The sequence below is a fragment of the Artemia franciscana genome, chromosome 1, assembly GCF_032884065.1.
Source record: "Artemia franciscana chromosome 1, ASM3288406v1, whole genome shotgun sequence".
In the NCBI taxonomy this organism is placed as follows: domain Eukaryota; kingdom Metazoa; phylum Arthropoda; class Branchiopoda; order Anostraca; family Artemiidae; genus Artemia; species Artemia franciscana.
Genome location: NC_088863.1, coordinates 59,438,043 through 59,446,973, shown reverse-complemented (window position 1 = coordinate 59,446,973; position 8,931 = coordinate 59,438,043). Strand labels below are relative to the sequence as shown.

The 8,931-nt window shown below is 33.6% G+C and overlaps 1 protein-coding gene across 1 annotated transcript in view; it reads left to right on the top strand.

The window, feature by feature from the left end:
- The window catches only part of LOC136032061 (uncharacterized), an 80,417-nt gene that overhangs the window by 44,212 nt on the left and 27,274 nt on the right, over nt 1-8,931 (top strand). The window lies entirely within an intron of this gene.

The window sequence follows — 8,931 nt, the reverse complement described above, 5'->3', positions numbered from 1 at the left end:
TGTTTTACCTCCTGATTTAAGCTTAATTGCATCCTGATTTTACATCCTGATTAAGCTTTAAGCTTATTGCTTTTCCCGTGGACCCTCATTGCTGTGGATATTAACAATTTCTAAGAAATATCCTGCATTTTCCAACCTTTTTTTAAATGTCTATTACTATTAAGAAGTTCATTTGTCTTCTTATTCTCTCTGACATCAAACAGTTTATGGTAACGAACTGTAAGTAAGCAGCGATGTGGCTCAATAGTAACTGAAACTCTAAAAACTGGAAATTTAATATCAATAGATATATCAAAAGAATCGGTTTATTATATTGATTCCAAATATAATAGATTCATTAAGTTTAGTGTTACATATCAAAAGCTGTGAGCCTGAGGAAATTTGCCTGATTTTTAAATGTAGAAAAACACCCTTTAAAAGTCAAGGAATCTTGTTGAAAATCAAACCATCAGATTCAGCGTATCCAGGAGCCTTGATGTAGAAGTTTCAAATTTCTAACTGCAAAACTGTGGAATCTTATATTTTTTTGCTTTTTTTCCCCAGGGGAGATCGCATCGAACAAGTAGTCCTAGAACATCGAGAAAGGGCTTATTCAAACCGAAATAAAAAGTCCTAATGCCCTTTTCGAGTGACTAAACAGATTGGAGGGCAACTGAACCCCCTCCCATGCACCTTTTTTCTCAAAAGTCATCTGATCAAATTTATAAGATATCCATTTTATTCAACATAGTTGAAAAGTCCAGTAACTATGTCTTTGAGAATAATAGAACCCTCCACAATCCCTGGGGAAAAGTTTGTAAGTCAGAAAATTTGCCCATTGTTTACGTATAGCATTTCTAATTGGAAATATACAGACATTTTTCGGGGAAGGAGGAGAAGCTTCTGCTGGGGGAATTTTTTATGAAGATAATTTTCCATGGGAAGGGGAATTCCTTGGGGGTAAAACTTTCAAGGAAAGTTATACACTGGGGGAATTTGCCCAGATTCCTATATAAGATTCTTTTTGTTTGTCTTACTTTCTCTTTGTCGACTCAGTTTTACATGTGGAGATATTAAGGGGAATTGTCCAGGAAAATATTTACCGGCCTGGAATTGTCTAGAGTATCTTATTGTGCTGTTTTTCTCCATTTTTTTACCTTTTTCTTATCAATACATATCCTTCAGAGAGTTAAATTATAAGGGACATATACTATTCTTTAATTACACAGTCCCTTCAAGGAATCTAATTTTCTCTCGCTTTTGGGCTATTGGTCTTTTGATCATGAACTAACTATCCCTTAATCGGCCTATTGAGGTTAAGTTATGCTTTGGTTCTTTACTTGGGCAGTGCTATTTCACAATATAAGTAAAGAACCATATGTGTGATATTTATAATTTTTGTCCATCACTCCAACACTCCTTAATGAAGGGACTTTTGCTAGAAACTTAGGAGGAGACCCATTCGATTTGAGATTGAAATTTATAGTGAATTTTAAATGCTTAAAAGGAATTTGAGAGCCTCGCTCTTGTGTTCTTTTTGCTACACACTTCAAAATAACCCTAGATTTTTGGTTATTATTTTGAGATTATCATTTTGTTCCAAAATATTGAATACGTATTTTTCCAGGGTAAACACCCCGTCATAGCCTCAGAGCAATGGCCCTAAATTGTGCAAACAAGTAGGGTATTGTTCACAGATTGGTTCTAGGAGAAAATGTTACTATTTTGATCTTGGATTTTCTCCATGGGAGAGTTATAAATTCTCCAGAGGGAATTTTCTACGGGAGCACTTTTCTACTAGGAGGTGGGGGTATTTGTGAGAAGAATTTTCCTCGGGGGGAGGGGATTTCCAGTATCTTTTTGAAAACAATCAGAAATTAAATTAGTTTTTAAATAAATGTGGGCTAAGAAACTTTTGAGCTTGAAGTATCCGCAAGAAATTTTCCAGTGGTTAATTTTCAGCTAGAATGCAACTGTCTGGGGGAATTTTCCTTGAGGGGGGTATTTTATTTGGGAATAACTTTGCATAGATGTGGTTTTATAAGGTGAGATTTTCATATTGGGAAGGTAATTTCTGGAGGTGAACTTTCCAGAGGAATTTTTAAGCAGGAGGAAACTTTGCCAAACTTAATATGCAAATTTTGTTTTGGTTGTTTATGTACGGTGAGCCAAATTCGAGCATGTATTAATTGAAAAACGCTCAGAAATTAAATAAAAAAGCAAGTCTTATCAACTGAAAGTAAGGAATGACATTCAAAATTAAGACGAACAGAAATTATTTCGCGGATGAAAGGGGCTGTCCTCTCCTCAATGCGCCACTGTTTACAATAAAGTTTTATTACTTTGAAAAGTAGAATTGTGACAAATAGAGAATCGTTTGTGTAAAGAGTAGGGGGTTGATGAGGAGACAGTCCCCTTTATTTACGGAATAATTTCTGTTCGTTCTAAGTTTTAATCTTACTCTTTACTTTCAGCATAAAAAAAAACTTTTTTTGTATAATCTTAAATAGAAACAATATTTGCTCCTCTGTCAGTTATTTTCATAACCATCTCACCTCCAAGAAAAGAAAATACAATGCAAGTCTATGGGCAAAAGATCCAAAACTGATCGTGGGGAAAGATACGTTACGGGATAAAATTGGGATTTCAATTGACACAGAACAGGTGGCTGGAGGTTAGGTCAAAGAAGAGAAAACATACTAAGGAAGATTGATTTTGTTTGACAGTTATGGATAGCGTTATTAGAAACACGTAAGCGTTATTAGCAACACGTAATAAACAGTAGGGAAAGCGATTTTGTTCGGCAGTTATGGTTATGGTAAAAACACTAGGCAAAGTGATTTTGTTCGGATAGCGTTATTAGCAACACGTAAGGTGTCCTTCACTCCCTCAATGGTAGTGAGAACTGCTCTGCAAAGAATTTAGACTCCAGGAATTTTTACCTCTTTCAAGATAATTACTGCGTTGTTTTGTGAGTTACCTCTATTCTGTCCTAAAATTCCTTGACGAGGTAAGGATTCCAAACAGCACAAGAATGCGCAACTATTGGGTGTATAAATAACAGGCCAACTTTCAAAAATTGACAGTTGAACTTGCCAATAGGTCAAAGAGGGAACTTGAAGCATATGCTAAATATAATACATGCTTGAGAAACTAATCGTAATTCAAGTTCTTTGAAACTCCAGGCCACAACTGACATTTCATGTGGAATTGCTTGATTGAAAAAAGGGGAGTTATGAGGAATCGTATTCTTGAAATTGTTTGCTTTGAAGGATTCAATGTCATACCGTTTGTAGTATTCTGTGGTCTATTCTTGGATATTTATTGGATCTTTTTTTTAACATTATATATCCTTCAGAGAGCTAAATTATAAGTGACATAAACTATTCTTTAATTGCGCAGCCACTTCTAGAAATCTAATTTTCTCTCACTTTTGGGCTTCTGGTCTTCTGATCAAGAACTAACCATCCCTTCCTGAGGTTAAGTTATGATTTGGTTCTTTACTTAGGCAGCGTTATTTCACTACATAAATAAAGAGCCATATGTGTGTGATTTATGAGTTTTGTTCATCACTCCAACACTCCATAATGAAGGGACTTTTGCTAGAAACTTAGGAGGAGACCCATTCAATTTGAGATTGAAATTTATAGTGAATTTTAAATGCTTAAAAGGAATTTGAGAGCCTCGCTCTCGTGCTTTTTTTGCTACCCGCTTCAAATTAACCCTAAATTTTTGGTCATTATTTTAAGATTGTCATTTTTTTCCAAACTATTAAATACGTATTTTTTTAGGGTAAACATCCCCTCATAGCCTCAGAGCAATGGCTCTAAATTGTGTAAAGTAGGGTATTGTTCACAGATAGGTTCTAGCAGAAAAGGTTACTATTTTGATCTTGGTTTTCCGATTAGCTAGGGGCTCTTACGGTTCACTCGCAGGCCAAGATTCCCAAAACTTCCTGATGCTGAATTCTGGAACAAACCTGCGTAAATCAAAACTCACTATTCGCACCATAAATTTCAGGTAATTTGCTAGGCTTTGGAGATCGATTTCAAACTTAAGATAGTAATGATGGAGGAGACAGGTGAACATTTAGCTATGACTTGGGGTGAGAAATTAGAGCTAAATCTGAAGGGATTTTTTGGGTCTAGTCTAGATGTTCTAAGTACCATATATAGAATATATCCTGTCCAGCCAGGGGTTGGAGCTGAAAGTTTCAGTTTGTATTGGAGAATAAAAGAGGGAGGGACAGGAGTCCAAGGAGGGGAGCAAGAATTTCATACCTCTGACTCACCTTAACGTATTCACCTAATTTTCGTGAATTGACTAAAATGATATTGAAGTGAAAGCTTACGGATCTCTAATTAGGCTGCTCTGCAACCTATCTCTGAGTAGTGCTTAAGTTTTAGAATTAAAATATTTCAAGTCTGTTTCAACCGTGTATAATTAAGTCAAATAACGCAACACATATATTACGCAAAAGAATTAATGGAAGACTTGGCGTTCCAAAATAGTTATGGTTTACTGTAATATATTCATTGCAAAATATTACTTAGGATACTCCCGTACATTGATATACCAAACATTTGATCAATTTTTCATAGTTGATTTCTTAAGTGATATGCTTATTATTTAGTTCGTGGTCGTTTTTCCGAAGATTTTCTTAATTTTTTTTCTCTATTTTTTTTCTGTTTATTTCTCATTTCTTATAGTGTCAATTGACATTTTTTTTTGTAGTTGTAGATGTGAAATACAGGGAATCCGATTCAGTCAGTAATAAAGTATCTATCTATACGTCTGCACTATGAGACTTCCGGTGGAAACAGCTTATGTTAAAGGAAATAGTAAATCTGACAATTGATACTAAAAAATATAGAAAGCCTTTTCTTAAATATTTGACCTTTGAGCCAAAAAATACTGTGCCGATTTAATTTTTTTAGTAATAAGTAAAAATATTTTGTAATATATAACGGACAGTACAATGATTAACAGCGATGATCCCGAGGGTGATGAAGAATTTCGTACTATTTTACACGCGGCATTTGTCAGGAATAGATTCGTTATTATTAATTGATATTAGATGCTAAAGTACAAAATCTGTAATAAAACTTCGGATGAATGGATTATTTCTGTATTTGAAAAAAAACTATTGTTTCTTTAATTCTATTATTACTTGTTATTGACAAGATAATATACTATTTAAAAATACGTGGTAACATATAAAAGATAGCACCATGCGAGTCAAATATATTTTATGCCATAAACTAAAGTACTTTTTTTTACTACACGGGTCTAAACCACAAAAAATGTGTGGTGTTTAACCACCAATGTTACTAAGTCTTAACAGTAAAATCATCATAGTACATAATTGATAATAAATTCATCAGATATTTGAGTTGATGACCATCCTGTGGCCAGACTATGGGTTCACGTGGATCATGACCTTGCTCTAATTTACTCCATATTTTTCATTCGTAATCCTTACAGCTTTTCAAGTCACGTTTTGGACTCTGGCTAATAAGCATATTAGCTTGTCATATTTGAAACTATTAACCTTTAACCCAATCTTGCAAAAGAATTAATTTGCACTTCGAACAGCAACGCATGATACAAGTTCTTCGAAGTGTTCATTATTATTTTCGAATAGATTTATGAAAAAACATTATTTTTTACAAGACGACTTCTTTGGGGATGCAAGACATTAGCATACAAAACCCACCAAAATCAAAGAATATTTAAGCATAAAGATTATAACTATACCTGGAATATAAACGTCATTGATGATGGCATAAAGAAGACGTGATTAACTGAAATTGTCTATTTCTCAAAGAAGACACATGATATTACATAAGACTGTATTTACAATACTGTGCTAACAGATGGTGTAATATCTTAACTTGAGCCCAGCTCAAAATAGTAGTTTGTGAAATCTGGATAAAATAGGGTATTGGAAGAAGGCTCATAGCGATGATAAATTGGCATATAGCCAAAATAAATTGGGTTAGATTGGGTTTGCTGTTCTACATAGGCTAATGCCCTTGCTTCGTATGACTATCAATTTAGCCACTGTCAAATCAGGGGCTCCCTCCTGTCAATCCCTGCTCCTTGGTGTGAGATTTCAGGCAAATTGTCGTTCTACTAATATATCCTACAACCAAATAAAATCTAGGCAAGTTTGAATTATATTATAATTAAAAGCACAAAAGAACCAAATGTTTATTTTTCACGTTTTATGCAAAGGCCTTATTTAAATGAGTAAAGGTAAAGGTAAAGGATATGGCATTAGACTTTACAGTCCCTGCCGGCGGTGCTAATCTCCGTTTCTTGGCCCTTCAGCCAGAATGCTATATTAGCATTCAAATGAGTATTTTACCAAAATCTCTAGTTGTAAGAAACTTTCCCTTAGGAATTGTTTATTCAAGCTAGATACATTTGTAAAAACAGAAGCAAAATTCATGAGCAGTATATAAAATATCAACAGATTTTTGAAGGCAAAAATCCACTTTTCAAGCCACTGGTACATTTACCTGTATTCGTAAATAGCATACAAATAGTCCTGAATATGAAAAGTAATAGAAGAAAAATGCTCGTTTGATGATCAAGACTTCCTAAAATACATATTGTTTTTCTAAGTTTTGAATATAACCAAAAATACAGTGGCAAATCCTATAAAACAAGGTCTAAAGTGGACATTAGACGCGTCAATGCAGGTTGAACCGGTTATTCGTTCGCTCTGTGTATGAGTTCTTAATTCCTAGGGAAGTTTCAACCTCTTCAGAAATCCTCTCGTGGATGTGTTTCTGCGCCTCACATTCTATTTCTGACACCCAACGGACCTCAGCTAAAAAAAGCATAAAAAAACAGACATACTACATATGAAAAACACATTTACAAAATATTTCAGAAATTTTCACATGCAGGGATTTCCCACGACAAGTAAAAGGGAAAAAGAATAAAGATGTAAAATAGGAGATGTATAAACCTACCAAATTCAGAACTGGCACAAAGTGAAACAAGAATTATAGGATGTTGACTAGTCGCAGTGTTTGTTGAATGACTGACATGAAAAAAAATGTGAAAATTCTTGACTATCTTATGAGGATCGAAAGAGAACTGAATCTGACTGTAGGTACATCGGAGAGCTATTCTTCTTTGGAGCTCAATATGTAACGTCATGAAATTGTTTCCAAATTGAGAATTGGGTGGAAGCTACCGGCACTTTCTAATTATATAAAACGGTATCTGCAAATATGGACAGGAGAGATAAGTTTTTATTCAAAATCTAAGGATTTGCAGTTAGAACTACTCCTATTGTGCCAGCCTTGTTTAACTTATTTATTTAATTATGTATGAATTGCAACACATTAGGTAATAATACATTTAACAGACTTCGACCAAGACATTCGAAGGCTATGAAATTCTTTACGATTATAACTAACGTTGTGTAAAAATTTCATTTTTTGATGCTACGCCTAACTGAACTTGGCAAAAAATTTATTATTTTGTTTATTTTTATTTTTACGAATGAGTAATTTACTTTAATATATTTGCAGAATGATTTGGTCATGGTACACTAATATTGCTTCCTAGTTTTTAATAACATGGGGCAATTCATTTGATCACTTTTAATTTTTCTCAGAGTGATATTAAGTGACCTTGCTATATCAGAAGGCCAATCTATTTTTAGTGTACATTCTTCTTCAATTAATTATTGTTATTCTGGGATATTTTAGATAATTACGCATAATCTCACATTGTGATACTCATTAAGAAAAAAAAACTCAGTAGATATGAAAGCAAAGCGAATTTTCGTTTTCGAGTAGCTACTCTTATAATTGACCCCATGTTAATTATAAATAAGAGAGGAAGGTGTATTTCGTATATTCGTGACCCTGGTTATAACTGTTTCGGTAAATATAATCGATTACGATGGAAGTCTCCGAACTGATAAAATGATTAAGTTGAATTGAAACAGAGTTGAATCAATTTTTACTCTATTGGTTGTCTGAAATAGACACACAGCATTTTTTAATGGGTTGAATTTAGATGCCAGTCTTCTATAGCTATTAAATAGACAAAAAGTTTTTTTTAACTGAAAGTAAGGAACGACATTAAAACTTAAAACGAATAGAAATTACTCCATATATGAAAGGGGCTTTTCCTCCTCAACGCCCTGCTCTTTACGCTAAAGTTTGACTCTTTCTCTTAACTTAACTTTTTAAAACAGTAAAAAACTTTAACGTAAAGAGCTGGGCATTGAGGAGGAAAATCCCCTTTTATATACAGAGTAATTTCTCTTAATTTAAATTTTAATGTTGCTCCTTTTTTTCAGTAAAAAAACTTGTTTTTTATATCTAATTTCTGAACGTTTTTGAATTAATGCATGTTTTTTTTACTTTGGCTCTCCACACATAAATAATTAATTTTTTGTGGCTAAATGGCTTTCTAATAGTTTTAATCGGAAGATTTTGAGAGAAAAAGGAGCGGAGGAGGAGGTCTAGTTGCCTTCCAATTTTTTGAACACTTAAAAAGGCAACTGGAACTTTCAGTTTTTACAAACTTTTTCATTAGTAAAAAATATACGTAACTTACGAATTAACTTACGTAACGAACTTCTATATTCGTATGTTTTTATTTCGTATATGAGGGGGTTCACCCCCTCGTCAATACCTCACTCTTTACACTAAAGCTTAAATTTTGTCCCAATTCCTTAAGAATGACTCCTGAATCACAAAGGTCATAGAATAAATAGTTGAAATTACTAAAAATACTTTAGCGTAAAGAGCGAGGTATTACGAGGAGGTGAACCCCTCGTATGCATAATAATTTTTGTTCATTTTAATTTTTAATGCTGCTCCTTACTTTCAGTTGAAAAAACTTTTCATATTTATTTTTTAATTTTTTTAAATAATGCTGGAAAGTCATGCGCTCCTTCATTGAAATTCTCTTCCCCCA